The sequence below is a fragment of the Pogona vitticeps genome, chromosome 10 (genome assembly GCF_051106095.1).
Source record: "Pogona vitticeps strain Pit_001003342236 chromosome 10, PviZW2.1, whole genome shotgun sequence".
Classification (NCBI taxonomy): domain Eukaryota; kingdom Metazoa; phylum Chordata; class Lepidosauria; order Squamata; family Agamidae; genus Pogona; species Pogona vitticeps.
Window position 1 is genome coordinate 8,589,121 of NC_135792.1, and position 15,379 is coordinate 8,604,499.

General features: G+C 42.3%; 1 long non-coding RNA gene across 1 annotated transcript; it reads right to left on the bottom strand.

Annotated features, from left to right (window-relative positions):
* Positions 1–3,014: 3,014 nt before the first annotated feature.
* Positions 3,015–15,151, bottom strand: LOC144584382 (uncharacterized). The gene is made up of 2 exons (XR_013538592.1): positions 12,266–15,151; positions 3,015–11,321 (listed from the first exon to the last, which is right to left on the bottom strand). It is a non-coding gene; the product is annotated as an uncharacterized LOC144584382 (long non-coding RNA).
* Positions 15,152–15,379: the final 228 nt, after the last annotated feature.

Consider the following 15,379-nt stretch of genomic DNA (forward strand, 5'->3'; position numbering starts at 1 on the left):
CTCCCTTGCTTCCACTCCACAGGAACAATGCAGGAACTGCTCCACCGCAGTGACATACTTAAGCACTTTCTAATGGGTTTACTGTGCTTTGGAGATTTCCCCTTCTTTCACTAGGTGGTCCGGCGAGAAAGTGTCGGCGGGTCAAACTGTTTGGGGGTCTCTCCGCTTGTCTCCAGGTGATAGAAACATCAGATGTAGGGGTGGGAAGGAAGGGAGATTAAATTAAGATCAAAAGAGAGACAATGTGCCAGATTTTCAACCCCTCCAAAGAGGAGAGGCTTCTGTTGATTTATGGCTGCCCAGAAATTTGCCTGGGAACCATGAATCATGCTTTCAGATGGGAAGGTAGGAGGCAGTAGAAACTAAAACTGTCTTAGACATACTTGAAGTCATCTCAATAAATACATCAATAGTATGAGGTTCTACTATTTACACAGGCTTTGAAAGAACAATACGGCTATGTTGAGTGCAAAACAAGAGGACAAGGAGAAAATAGATCAGGATCTACTGATGGATTCCCAAGGGATTCACAGTTCTAGCTCAGTGATTTCAAGGAGCAACCATAGCTTAGAAGTAATCACGTGGTTTTGAAATAACAAAACCCATCACCTCCTGGCAAATAGAAGGGGAAGATACGCAGGTAGTGGCAGATTTTACTTTCTTGGGCTCCATGATCACTGCAGATGGTGACAGCAGCCCCGAAATTAAAAGACGCCTGCTTCTTGGGAGGAAAGCTATGACAAACCTCGACAGCATCTTAAAAAGCAGAGACATCATCTTGCCAACAAAAGTCTGAATAGTCAAAGCTATGGTTTTTCCTGTACGGAAGTGAGAGCTGGATCATAAAAAAAGTTGACCGCTGAAGAATTGATGCTTTCGAATTGTGGTGCTAAATGATACTCTTGAGGGTCCCCGGACTGCAAGGAGAACAAACCTATCCGTTCTGAAAGAAATCAACCCTGAGTGCTCACTGGAAGGACAGATCCTGAAGCTGAGGCTCCAATACTTTGGCCATCTCATGAGAAGAGAAAACTCCCTGGAAAAGACCTTGAAGATGGGAAGGTCTGAAGGCAAGAGGAGAAGGGGACGACAGATGACGAGATGGCTGGACAGTGTCACTGAAGCTACCAACATGAATTTGACCCAACTCCGGGAGGCAGTGGAAGACAGGAGGGCCTGGCGTGCTCTGGTCCATGGGGTCACGAAGAGTCAGACATGACTTAAGGACTACACAAGAAATAAGAACAGAAGTCCCCAAATTCTTCTTTCCTATGTTAGGCAAGAAAATTGATGGAAAATGGGAGCAGAAATGATCAACATCCTCTTGTGCAGCTACTCTGGCATAATCCTAATGGTGTAACTTTTGGAGGCAAATCTTCTCAAGCTCAGAAATCACTGTGGATGTGTGTTGCATGCTGAATGGTGTGACTCGGTAGACAACAGATTATGCCTATGGCTATTTTGTAGTGTGAGGCAGTTTGCTTCCAAAGTTCTGCTCCAGGGTTGTGCAGTCATAACTATGAGAGGGGGCTTTGTCTTTGTCTATGAAGGCATATGAGTTTTTAAAAGGCAGTTCTGCACACAGGAAAAAAAACACACTTTTGGCTGAACATGGGTTCAGAAGAGGAAACAAGCCCTACAAATCTTGGTTCAACCAGCCAGAGCTGGAAACATGCCTTTGCAGGTAGTAGACATACTATATCCTGTGATCTCAGAATCTGTCCATTACCACCCAGAATTATCATTACTACTGGCCCAGCACACTGTGGTAGTCTAAGAATTGTAGTTTTTTAAAAAAATCAGGCTCCCCAGGATCTATCACAATGATCACATTTATCCAAAGTTATTTGGATGAGGAGGAGTGAGTTGTCCTCTTCAAGACAGCCTTGTGTTGGTTTCAGCTTCTTCTCCTCTTTTCTGTGTCATGGGCTTAACAATACTGGTCTATTCCTCAACGTTACTTGATTCTCACTGTGATCAGAGATACGCTAAAGGTTTCTTAACATGTGGGTGGTTACTGTCCTATTGTGTGTCCAGGGCAATTCAGAATAATCTTCTAAACCAGTGGTTCCCAACCATGGGTCCAAAGATGTTCTTGGACTGCAATTCCCAGAAGCCTTCACCACTAGCTCTTCGGGCCAGGATTTCTGGGAGCTGCAGTCTAAGAACATCTGAAGAACCAAGGTTGGGAACCACTGAGCAGCGGGCACTTTACGCATCAACATTAAAATGGGTGGCCATGTTGTGCAGCCTTGTTGATTCATCTCTGTTTCTCCACCTCCAGGCAGCGAGCAAAAGAAGCCGACTTAATAATTATGTTTGCCATTTCAGGAACAGGAGGATTTTTCTTGAGATATTTTCCCCCCTTTTTTTTTTTACAGTTTCTTCTAAGAAAGCTGATTATTGCATTACTAGAAATCTTTGGTAAACTGAGCAGCAGTCAGTGAGCTACGATTTGGACTCTGCAATAATTAACCAAGTGAATGATGTTTCCTTCTCCTCCTCCTTCTTCAGAGCAGTCTCTTCTCAAGACAGCCAGGAGAAGGTAAGGCTAATCAGTAAGGGGAACCCCATCTTGTTCCTAGGCACCCTCAAAACTTTACCTCAGATTCAAATCAAGGACATCCAGCTACCTAAATTTGTTGACTTTGAGATCTAGTTGCATTTTACCTTTTTGTAATGTTTAATCTATGTCCTAACAGGATACCCCAAACTGGCTTCATGAACACTGAGGACCCTGTATGTTTTTTTACCACATTTTTTGCATCTGCAGTCCACTAATAATATCAGCCTGATAAAGTAGGAGGCAGATCATATAATTTGATGCCTTTAGGGAGATGGTCACTGTTTGATTCTCAGATATACTGTAAATCAAGAGTAGCTCCCCACACGCAGGAAAAGTGCACAACCCATCTGGTTCTCCCATCAGACTGAACTGTAGACCTGAGAAAAGCTGAATCCTAAACACCAGGATTAAAAAACGTAGGAATGACTGTGTTTATAGACTCCTTGCATTAATGCTTTCGATGGTTTATTTTTCAAGTGAAGAAAGAACATTGCCTGGTAGGCAATATAACCCAAACAATATCAGTTTAAAAGTTGAGGCTATGCTGCTCAGAATATTTTCCTAGGGTTTTGAAGTGTCCACTTAGGTTGGGTGGGGAGGGGAGGAGGGCTGAAGAAGGTTGCAGGGAGAGGGAAGGCTGAAGTGAAGTGAGATGAAGGGATTGTTCTAAATTTCCCCGTTGTGTTTGGCCGGGCTCAATCGGCCATTGCAGCTAGCTGCTCATCTGGTATGGATTAGATCTTCTCACACACACACCGTCAACCTGGGTGTTCCACATGCTGGCTTCTTTCGGCAGGGGTCTGCCGGCTTGTGTGAGATATATATATATTCCTAAATGGCAGGAAGTGCCCCACACAGACCACATGTGATATTTGTGAGGGAACAGTTGAGAGAGATTTTTTTAAAAAGGCACACTCTCAAACATATCAAAAGGGAGGAATGGGTGTCAGGGGGAAAGAAAATGGCATATAAAAAGGGAAAGCAAAGCAACCTGACAGAAGCTGATAGGAAAAGAGAAAGGAGGGTAATTTGGTTGTGGATGGTGGAGAGAGAACCTGAATCTCCAGGATTATAACCTCCATGTAGCTGCGGAATTGGATTGTAATCAATAAAAAGCTTGTGTTATAATAAATTTGTTAGTAGTATAGATTCCACTCGATATGGCTACTCTGGAAATCTCTCTCTCTCTCTCTCTCTCTCTCTCTCTCTCTCTCTCACACACACACACACACACACACACACACACACACACACACATTATGCTTTGTTAATTAATGGAATTCACACTCACAAGGCATGGTGACAGGTAGAGATGGGCACAAATTAAAAAAAAAATAATTGCAAAATTCATCAAAAATTGCTAATTCGTTGATTTGTATTTGTGTGAATCAATGCCCCATCATGAATATGAATGAATTTTTTGCTTCCTCAGACTCTCCTCTACAATCCCTCCAAGTTTGGTAAAGATTGAGTTTCAGACATTCAAGCTATACACCCACAAAGAGGGACACAGCAAGTACAGTAAGTTCCCCCAGGCACCTATAGACACCAAAATTACAGAAATTCTACTGATTCTCCTCCAGATTTGGTGAAGAGTGGGTTTCCCCAAGCCATCTGCTAAAGGACACTTTCCTGTGGGGATTCATTTTGTGAGTGTATAACTTGGACATCTGAAACTCAATCTTCATCAAACCTGGAGATGTTGTAGAGGAAATTCAGAGAAAGCTTCTCTGAAAATTTGATGTCTCTAGGTGCTTTAATGCCATTTCAGAGGGTTTTAAAGGAAAAAATGAATTGTTGAATTGATTCCTTGATTCGTCAGAAAAAATTAGTCAGTTTGTTATTCATAATCCATCAACCTTGTCAAATCATGTATAAAAAATGAATCTCCATTTTTCTGATTCATGACTATCTCCAATGATAGGCCTGAACCTAAATTAGCAGACTTCAAGCTCATAGAAAAGACTTTGCTTTACATTAGAACCTCAAGATCTACTACGGGGAATTAGGTAAACTCATACTAAGAAAACTAGACATATTTTCCGTATTAAGGAAGTCCACTTCTAATGAAGTGGTAACCATAGATTTAGTTCAATAACCTGTAACAACATGGAAGACTATATCCTCCTGTACAAACTTGCCCAGACTCCCGAATCTGTAGGAGATGCCTGCCTCTCACTTCTGCCATCCTCAGAGGCTCACTTAGCGAGGATGCAAAAAATTGGCCTTTTTGGTGGCTGCTCCCAGACTTTGGAAGAACCTGCAGAAGGAAGCTGGATAGATTATTTCTGCTGCCCTCTACTGGTAGACTTTGATGTTTCCTTTAATTTTGAATGTTATTATTATTTTATCTTGAAATATAATAAAATAATTACATTCAAGTCAAATTTAACTTCTGATGACACTTTCCAGTGTCTTCTAGTTATATGATATTTAGAAGTGTTGTTGTTGTTGTTGTTGTTTAGTCATTTAATCGTGTTTGACTCTTCATGATCCCATGGACCAGAGCACGCCAGGCCCTCCCGTCTTCCACCGCCTCCTTCTGTTGGTTCAAATTCATGTTGGTAGCTTCGGTGGCACCGTCCAACCATCTTGTCCTCTGTTGTCCCTTCCTTCTATTGCCTTCACACTTTCCCAACATCAGGGTCTTTTCCAGGGAGTCTTCTTTAGAAGTAACATACTTTTATTAGACACAAGTAGCATACTTTTATTAGACATATTTGTGTGTACCTGTATAACTGGCTCCATTGTCTTATAATGTTTAGGACACATCGCAATTTTAATGCTGCTTGTTTTCTAATTCTAATGTAAATCGTCTTGGGTCCCAGTCCAGAGAGGAAGGGGAAAATATAAAATGAACAAGTGAATAAACAGTGCTGCCCATGATTGCAAAGACTCAAACTTGTTCATTTTAGAGCCGGATCTACTGAGTCATAATTCAGAACTGACTTGTCAATATATAATTATTATTACAGCTGGCCGGGTAGCTCAGTGAGTTAGCTATCTGATTGCGAAGTCAGAGGTTGTAAGTTTGATTCCCCCAGTGTGCATCCCAGGAAAGCCAGCCTGTGTAGCCTTGGGCAAGCTGCACAGTCCCAGGACGCCCCCTAGAGGAAGGGAATGGCAAACCCCTTCTGCGTGCTCTCTACCTAGATAACCTGGGAAAAGGGTCTCCATATGACAAAATTGACTTGAAGGCATACCGTTATTATAATATTATTATTAAAGGGAGCAGGAATACCTCCTGAGAAGAAGCAGTTGTGTTCAAATTAATAAATTATCCGTAACTCTTGTCAGCCTTTATACATCAACACTAACACACATACATAAAAAGAAACAATCAGAAAAGATAATATAGATGAGATAGGAATCTGTGATCATCAGCTTACTGGTGCTGAAGGAAATGGGGGGGAGTCATTTTCTCTAAGAAATGTAAAGGTGACAGTCATAAAGTCTGGAGAAAGTTGCTTTTGTTTTTGGGAATGTTTATATAAGAGAAAGGAAGATCTATTGTATGTAGTCAGTGACCTTTAACAAATTGTAATCAGGTTTCTTGATCACCCTCTTTACAACCTAATTTCATTGAGCTATTTTTTACTCCCTCACTGAGGCCAAATGCCTGCAAATGAACAATCACTTCTCTCTTTCCTCAGACAGCTTCTTCCAAAAATTCTTTTTCCCCTCTTCCCTCTGCCCTCCGTGTCACACTGTACATCAAAACCTGTTGTGCCACATTTATGTTTTTAAGAAGCAATCTAGAAAGAACGATCAATTTTAAATAAGAAACCTTCTTCAAATAGCACTGTTCAAAACGCTTAGAGACTTTTGGCTCACATTACAACTTCCTGAGGCAAATGGGGGCCAACAGAATTCCCCAACCTCATTACACTTAAAGGAAAAAAATATATACATAAACAGCCTCAAGTATGACCACTGGAAAAGGTATACAGCATTTTAAGATGCAATAATAAAGACCAATTGTGAACATATCCCCTCAAAAGCAAAACTTACTAGACAGGCATATTGAGCTTCCACTGAATGGAAAAACCCCTAAGTGTGATAATGGGGGATTAACAAAGTGGTTCCCAACCTTGGATCCCCAGATGTTCTTGGACTACAACTCCCAGAAATCCTGGCCTGCACAGCTAGTGGTGAAGACTTCTGGGAGTTGTAGTCCAAGGACATCTGGGGACCCAAGGTTGGGAACCACTGATGTAGTGGACAAAATACTAGATTAGAGCTCAGGAGACTTGGGGTCAAACCTATGCTCACCCATAGAAGCTTACTGGATGGTGGCACTGATAAAACAACATTTAAATATCTCTTATACCTTAAAAACCCTATTAAAGTTTCCAAGGGCCAGATGTGATTTGATGGCACATAACATGACAGTTACACCAAGCTTCTTTTTTTTTTCATTTCATGATAATTTATGGCCAGAGGAAGGCAGAAGTAATTTTGTTGCTGCTGTCATCACACAACTGGTAGTCAGAAACGCTTGTGAGTTTACTGGAAAACAAACAAAGCAAAAATATATGGAATCGGTAAGTAGTCTACCAATAGACCCATGTCTAATTTTTACCCACCCTTATACTATGGGATATTTATAATTTTGCATAGCTACTTTTTAAGTCGTGGTTTCCTACTTTCCCTAGCTGTCATGGTCTTTGGGAGTTGTGTTCCAAGGAAAGTAACTTCCCCAACTCTTAATGGTTCAAGAACACGGTAAGGTCAACTGTCACTGCTTTGATATGAGGCAAATGGAAACCTCCAAGACAGTCTGGCTTCTTTTCAAAAAGAAAAAAAAGGAACTAATAAGAAAAAAAAACACCTCATACTGGCCAATGGCCACCATCCTCTCCTTACAGCAGCTCTCCCCCACCATGGAGCACACGGCAACAAAAATACACAGGTTAGGGAGATGGCCCAGACTTCCATTCATCATGCATCTCCAGGCAGGAGTCTGTAAGGGAACTTGAGTGATGAATGGGTTCCTTCCTGACACTTTTCTCCTGGAAATGCAGAGGCAGGAGATAAGCCCTCTCCAGGTGAAGCTGAGAGGGTGCCATGCCGATTGACACCAACTCAGACCGCAGGCCTTTGATGTGTACACCGAATTTGTGCTTTTGCTCACAGTCATCACTCATCTTCACACTGAAGGAAGGCTTGATTTGCAAAGGCAGATCCTGGCATCATCTCTGGCAAGATGTGCCTTGTGCACGTGCAGGAGATCTGGAACCTTTACTATAGTATTTACATTCCCAAGCTCTTCTCTAGTGTGCAATATTATTTGTTAAAGTATATATACCGGTAGTTAAAGCCAGTATGGTAGATTGGTTAGACTGCTGGACGTGGGACTTGGAAAAACCAGGGGCTACTTTTCATTGAACCATGGAACTCGTTGAGCTACCTTCCAGGGTTGCTGTGAGGCTAAGCAAGAGGGGAGCCATCTGTGTTACCTTGTAATTAGCGAAAGAAAGGTTGGAGAGGAGGAGGAAGCAAGCTGAGTAACCTACATTTATCGATTTATCTTTTTGTTTGTTTGTTTGTTTTTCTATTTATATGGATTGCCCAGTGAATTAGGTATCTGGCTGAGGAGCTAGACATTCAGAATTTGGTTTCACACTTTGCTTCTTGAGAGTAGAGCCAACTTGTGTGGCCTTGGGCTACACAGGATGGCTGTGTTTCCACACTTGGGCTATGAGGCATCATCGGTGGGACTCTTTTGTGCTTTGAGTGCAATTGTGGCCACACTGAGGAGAAAACCTTCATGGATTTAGGCAGGGGTGGACCCTGTCACAACATCCTGTAGACAGAGAGTGGCCAATTCCTTCCTATCACTGTCTTCTCATCTCTGAACCTCAGGACTGTCAAATGGGAGTAGACAGGTGCGGTTTAGGCATCTCAGGAGGAAAAAAAATATATCTGTGGCAGTAGATCACAAGCCCCAGAGTTGGAGGGAAGCCACATTTTTCTCCTCTTTGTTTATTCTATTCATTCATGTCAAAGAAGAAGACATCTCGACTGGCAGTTGCGTCCCACCCTGGACTTGCCAGACTTCACATGTGTCACACATGATGTCTGAACTCAGGATTCTGGGGAAATTCCTGGCATGCTATTATAATCAACTCCAAGATTCTGAAGTTCAGAGGACTGCAGAAACTTTAATGTTCCTGCCAAATTCCAATGTGGCTTTCATTTTTACGTATTATTTCCGACTCACTTGGCTTTCGAAAGTATCTCTCTTTTGTTCTTGCGAACATCTCTGTTACCAACTGGAGCACCGTGGTGTCCCCTAACCAAAGAACCTCTTAACTAATTGTGCGTGTAATACGCCATCCAGCTGGTTGTGACTTAGAATGAACCTGGCAGGGTTTCCAGGGTATGTGAGATATTTAAGGAATGGTTTGTGAAAACTTTTATTCTTTTTACAACTAATGTCTCAAGAGTGAGTTATTGAGACTGTGAGTGCCAGTTAATGAGAAAAAGGGGTGGTCTACTCTGGGGAACTTGAAGCGAATTCTCCTCTGTGAATCTGTGCACTTCTGCTGCACAGCTAGAGGAATCCATCTGGATATTCAAAACTCTGCAGCAGAATAATGGTAAAAGCAATCAGGTAAAGGTAAAGGTAAAGGTTCCACTTGACAATTTTTGTCCAGTCGTGTTCGACTCTAGGGGGCAGTGCTCATCCCCGTTTCCAAGCCATAGAGCCAGCGTTTTGTCTGAAGACAATCTTCGCCAGTGCGACTTAGACACGGAACGCTGTTACCTTCCCACCGAGGTGGTCCCTATTGATCTACTTGCATTTGCATGCTTTCGAACAGCTAGGTTGGCAGGAGCTGGGACAAGCGATGGGCGCTCACTCCATCGCGTGGATTCGATCTTACGACTGCTTGGTCTTCTGACACTGCAGCACAGGCTTCTGCGGTTTAGCCCACAGCGCCACCACATCCCTACAAAAAAAGCAATCAGGCTGCTGGGAAAATATTTAAGGAACCAGATGATTAAACAGAACATTAAAGTATACATTATGGATAACTGAAAATATAAGATGTAAGATATACTTTGGTTTTGAAATAGCTAACTGCTGGAAGCTGGTTAGATAAAGTAGATAATACCTGAGAAATTGTAGTGTAATCCCACAGCTGTCTGTTATGATGGAGAATGAGGTTGTAAGTCAACAGATCATCAGGCTGAAGAAGCAAGAAATGGTCCTTTAAAAGTGCTCTTTCTAGTGTAAAACCAAGCTTGCATCTCCTGCAAAAAGACATGGGAACGGTGGTGGGAAGTTAAATAATCACAAATCCAGGTTTGTGAAAAGTCCGAGGACCACATCAGGCCTGGGGGCGAAAAAGGCAGGTAGCTAGAAGGATAGCACAAGGGAAGATGATTTGTTGGGTCACTTTACTTCTCGGAAAACATATGCCGAGGCCAAGAGTAACCAAAGGCTTTTCATTTCCCTAGCATTTCGTGACAGCTTTCAAATTCCCTTGTTGATTTTAACTCGCCTCCATAGCTGAACATTTGCTGTGCAAAGAACACCTCTTGGATTTTTCTTGGAACCACAACACAAGGCTATCAAGCCCTCTTCCTGCGGGGAAGAGCTGCTTCAGCGTGTGCTTTTTGGGTTAGGTGTTTGGAACATCCACACACCAAGGAGCTGGCTTAATTTAGCTCCAGCTGGAGGCCTCAAAGAGTAATGTCCCCATATTGACTAAACAAATTTTGCAAAGTGTGCATGGCTGAAAACATTCGGGAACTTCTAGTACTTCTTTATATTTCCCAGGAAACCGCTCTTTATACACTAAGTATCTGTTCTGGATAGGAGTTACTGGCATCCACTGGGCCAAATCCAGAGCTGGAGGGGGAAAGAGAAATTTTCTGGATTATTTGACGAATCTGGAGTTTATGGTCCAGCAAGTTCTGGACAGATCTCATCTGCTTCATATCTAGGATCGAAATTGAATGCAAAAACGTGAAATAGTTCAAAAAGGATAATAATCTTTGAACCACAGAGCAGGAAAGGACCCTATGGATCATCAAGTTCAGCTCTTGTCAAGGAGACATGGTGCGGTATTGAACTTCTAACTTAACGGCTCCACAATACAACCAATCAGTGAGCACATACTACTGTTGTCTAATAAAACTGCTTTTTTTTAATGATGTGCCAATGGATGGCAGCAGTTTGCTGTAATCATGCTACGTTGAAAACTCCAGGATGTGTCCAACTGTGAAGAGAAATCATTCTTGTCAGTTTTGGAGTGAAACAGGGAATGTAATGAGAAAGGATTGGGCCTTTAAATATCTAGTTTTCTCATCTAGAACTGGGAAAATATCTGGCAGACAAAAAACTGTATATCAGAATCCTGTGCATAAGCTGCAGTGGTTCATCACCAGAGGGAAACAAACATCCTTTACCTTGGAGAAAGACTTTCCTAATTGTAAAACTGGCATTTGATGTAGTCTGAGTCTCAGTCGTACAAATACAAGAGCAGGTGATAGCTTTATTAGACAAAGAAAAAGTGAACATCTAGCTTTCTATGATAAATAATCTTCCTCAGGCTGTGCACCAAGATGTTGTGCATAGTTCTGATGTAGATTGGGACAGGGCCTTTTCCACGGTGGCACCACTCTCTGTTATGGAACTCCTTCCCCAAGAAGATTACCTTGTCACTTCAGATAAGCTGTGAGCTAGGGGTTTGTGATGTTACGATGCTCTGAAGGTTATTTTTGTTTCCTTTGAGTTGCGTACCACCTGTTAGACAAGGAGACAATTAATAAAGCACAGATTTCCTCCACACTCTCTCACACACATTCAAAACAGGGCACCATTTCTTATACTTCCCGAAGTACTGTTTTGTGGGTGTTCGACAAGTAACTAAGATTTATTTGTGAGTGGAGTCAATACAAAACACAGTTACTACAGAGTAAGCTGCTTGAACGCAATGGGGATTTACAAACAAGTAAACAAACCTATATTTGAGTTGAAAGAGGCCATTTTTAAAGGGTGTAAGGTGAGGGCACCTTTCATCTACCAAAGGAAAGAAGAAAATAAATCACAAACTGTGAAGTTCAGCTCTGGGTTTTGAATTGAATCATTTACAAGCCGAACTTTCTGGCCAACTTGGCTCATCTACATAACTAAATACAAGATATTTGGGAGTGTGAAGGTGAAAGCACTCATCGTTAAAATTTTGTGTCAGCCCAGCTTTGATGGCAGTGCCAGGGCAGGTTTGGAAAGCTTCAAACATTTTATGTCACTTTATGATTATTACTACGGTGATTATTAGGATTATTTTAAGTCATGCCGGTGACAGCCTGGAATTGAAATGCCTGGATTAGTCCCAGAAGGCATCAAGGTAAATATCCTTCTGATTCCCCCCTGAGACTTTCTGTCTCTCCATCTCAGTTTGTTTGTTCTTGCCATCCAACCCAGCAAGACTTCGTTTGCCGAAGCAAAGTTGTGACAGAAGGTGGGGGGGGGGAATGTGGCGGCAGCGGTAGGATTTGATTTATATCTCCTCTACCTTACGATCCTTTCCCAGGTGTGGGAGGGGCCCCCCAACACTCTCAGCCTCCGCAGGTCAGAAGCCTTTGCTGATCCTGCACAAATCATGCCATCCCACCCAGCCTCTCCGACTCCCTAACCCACAGGTCCTCCTCTGCTCCTCTGGTTCTGGTTGGAGTGGCACAAAGTACCGTTTCGTATGTTCAGCTGTGGGCTGCTGACCCTGTATAAACCTTCCCGGCGCCAGCTTTTTCCTTCTTCTTCTTCTTCTCTCTCTCTCTCTTTTTTTTACAGCTGTCTCCGGATCCGGCCAGCCATTGGCTCAAGGCACTCTGGCTGTGTCTGCCTGACGGAGGTGCTGCTAATTGCTGTATCAGCTTTATGCAGAGCACTGGAAAGGAGGGAGCAAGAAGGGAGAGTCCTTCCTTCCTCTGTGCTGACAGCAGCAATCTGAAAGCTCTGGGACACTCAGTCACATCCCAGGTCTACCCCCACCCAAAAAAGCCAGATACAGTATTGTGTTTCTTCATCCAGTGGCAGAAACAAAAAAAAGGGGGAGCTGGGCAGTCCAGTCTGCTCTGTACAAAGGATTTCACTCCAAACCTGTTGTAAGCTTACAAAGCCTTTCTTAGAAATTGCAAGAGACCATGCCTGCGGAAGGATAAAGATGTCCTCTAAATGATGGGAAGATGATCTTAGGACCTAAGCCACCAACCTTGGCAACAAGCCTAGCCCACTTGACCCAAGGCTCAGTTAGAGCCTTTGTTCCTAACTGGCCAAGATGGTCCAGGATCCATCCACTTTGCTGCTGTTCTTATGTGCCTTCAAGTCATCTCTGAGTTACGGTGAATGAGTGATCTCCAAAATGTTCTGCCCTGGCTACCTCTAAGGCAGTGGTCCCCAACCTTGGGCCTCCAGATGTTCTTGGACTTCAACTCCCAGAAATCCTGGCCAGCAGAGGTGGTGGTGAAGGCTTCTGGGAGCTGTAGTCTAAGAACATCTGGAGGGCCAAGGTTGGACAAGCCTGCTCTAAGGAGTCCATCCATGTTGTATTTGGTCTTCCTCGTTTCTTGCTGCCTTCCACCTTTCCTACCCTTATTGTCTTCTCCAGAGACTCCTGCCTTCTCGTGATGTGTCTGAAGTCAGACAGCCTACATTAGCTTCAAATTTTTGCCTCAAGAAACTGTTCAAGCATGATTTGATCTTGGGTCTACTTGTTTGTCTTTCTGGAAGTCCAGGGTATCCACAAATTTCTGTTCCAGCACCACATTTCAAAAGAATAATCCCCCCCATCAGCTTTCTTCACAGTCCAGCGTTCACACACAGTGATTGGCAACACAAGAATGTGAATGATCCTGGTTTTCAGTGACACATCCTTAAACTTGATGATCTTTTCTAATAATCTTTTCTAAAGCTGTGTCAAATCCAGATCTTCCAAGCCCCGCTTTTAGCTCCCAAACCTATCTTCAATTGATAAGGTTTTTGCTCCAAGTTTGCAGTCATCCTGCCTAGGTCCTGGAACATTGCTGAGGAATCCAAACGAGAGCTTAGAAGTAACTAATTATAAATAACTAGTCACTTGTCATCAATTCCTTTGTCCAAAGGCTAAAATCAAGAAGGGCTCACACATAACTAAGTTATATCACAATTGAATCTTGATAAGGCACATGTGACTTTATCTTTTAGTTGCTTTCAGGCAAGGGGTGTGCCCTCATATAATGGCGGAGTTTACCATTCTTCAAGGGCTGTTTTAGACTGTATCTCATCCTCTGACAACAAGGTGGATGAAAGTAGAGAGCATTTTCTACCACAGCGAGAGGTAGAAAATAACAGAGGTAAAAACAGCAAATTTCACTTATGTCCGAGAAACAAGAAATGCAAGAGTCATTTTAAAATTATAACTACAGAGGTAACTAACTACTTTGGGGCCTCGTCACTATAAAGTTATTACCAGCGGAAGGAATTTATTGCTATTTTTTAAAGAAGGTATTTGTGCCTTTTGTGTAAATAGCAATTTGGTACCTTGGTTCATTTAACTGCTTTTACCGATACTTGTTGAGCCATTCTCTCACCCTGTCAAACCACTGGATCAGGCAAAGATAAACACATTCCAAAATAAGGGGAATCTGCCACCCACCACAAACAGTATCCCAATTTCAACCTCGACACGAAGCACCCTCCCCTTTTTTAATGTTTCCAGATGAGAAGCTCTATTATTGGATTCTTTCTCTATTTACCCTCCTTCTTTCTCTCTCGGAGATGTCTTTCAGACTCTTGACTATCTCACTCCCCCAAACAGCAGGGATTCTTCAACAGAAGCTCATTTGGAAACAACCTCCTTCTGCTTGGGACAGAAAGAGAGAGGGATTTATCTCATGCATTTTTCAAATTTCATCCAACTGTGTATTTTTCCAACAGCTTTAGATAAACAAAGAAAGTTTCCCAGTGTACCCTAAGTCTTCCCTTCCCAACACGGTAAGGCAACTCTCCTTGACACAACCCACCAAGTGTGCAACGAAAAATGAAGCAAGGGTTATTTTTCCTAGTTGCCAATACACAACCAGGCATACTAGTGCTTCGTAGGCTTGAGTCCCCAGATACCCCTCTGCAACCAAGCCTCTGTGTGTGGGTAGCCATGATTAAAATGGCACCATTGGCTGGGGAATTCTGGGAGTTTTATTCAAAAAAAAAAATCCAAGTTCTGAATGATATTAACATTATAAAAGGCCAAAATCCTATTAGTTTATAACCTCTAACAGGAATCTCAGAAGGAACTACTCAAGGTAATAGTGATGGGAATATATTTTTGTTAGTCTGTTATGAAGCCTCCAGTTTCTAATTCCTCCCAGTGTCATTTCTGTAACTGGTGTATAAAATATCTCACAGGACTCTTCTCAAATATTCTCATATTTTGTATTTTATGTTCAGATTTGTTTTTGTGCAGTACGTATGCTTTTCTCTCTCAGATACTCTCATCTCTCTCTCCTCTAGCAAGTTCATACTAGATCCACACACTTTGAGCTGTTTCATCACAAGTTTCATCACCTCCTCTTTTCCAATCCTATATTACATAAATTCAATCCACACTCTGTAGTTTTTGCCTATTAATGCTAAACTCTTGGATGTAGTACAACATTCTTGTAAATTCTAAATTTATCTCATTGCAAATACACTATGAAGTAACAACAACAACAACAACAACAACAACAACTACAATAATAGCATGCCGTCATGAACATCACAATAAAAATCTCAATTTCTCTCTCGCTCTCGCGCTCTCTGTATGTGTGTGTGTGTGTGTGTGT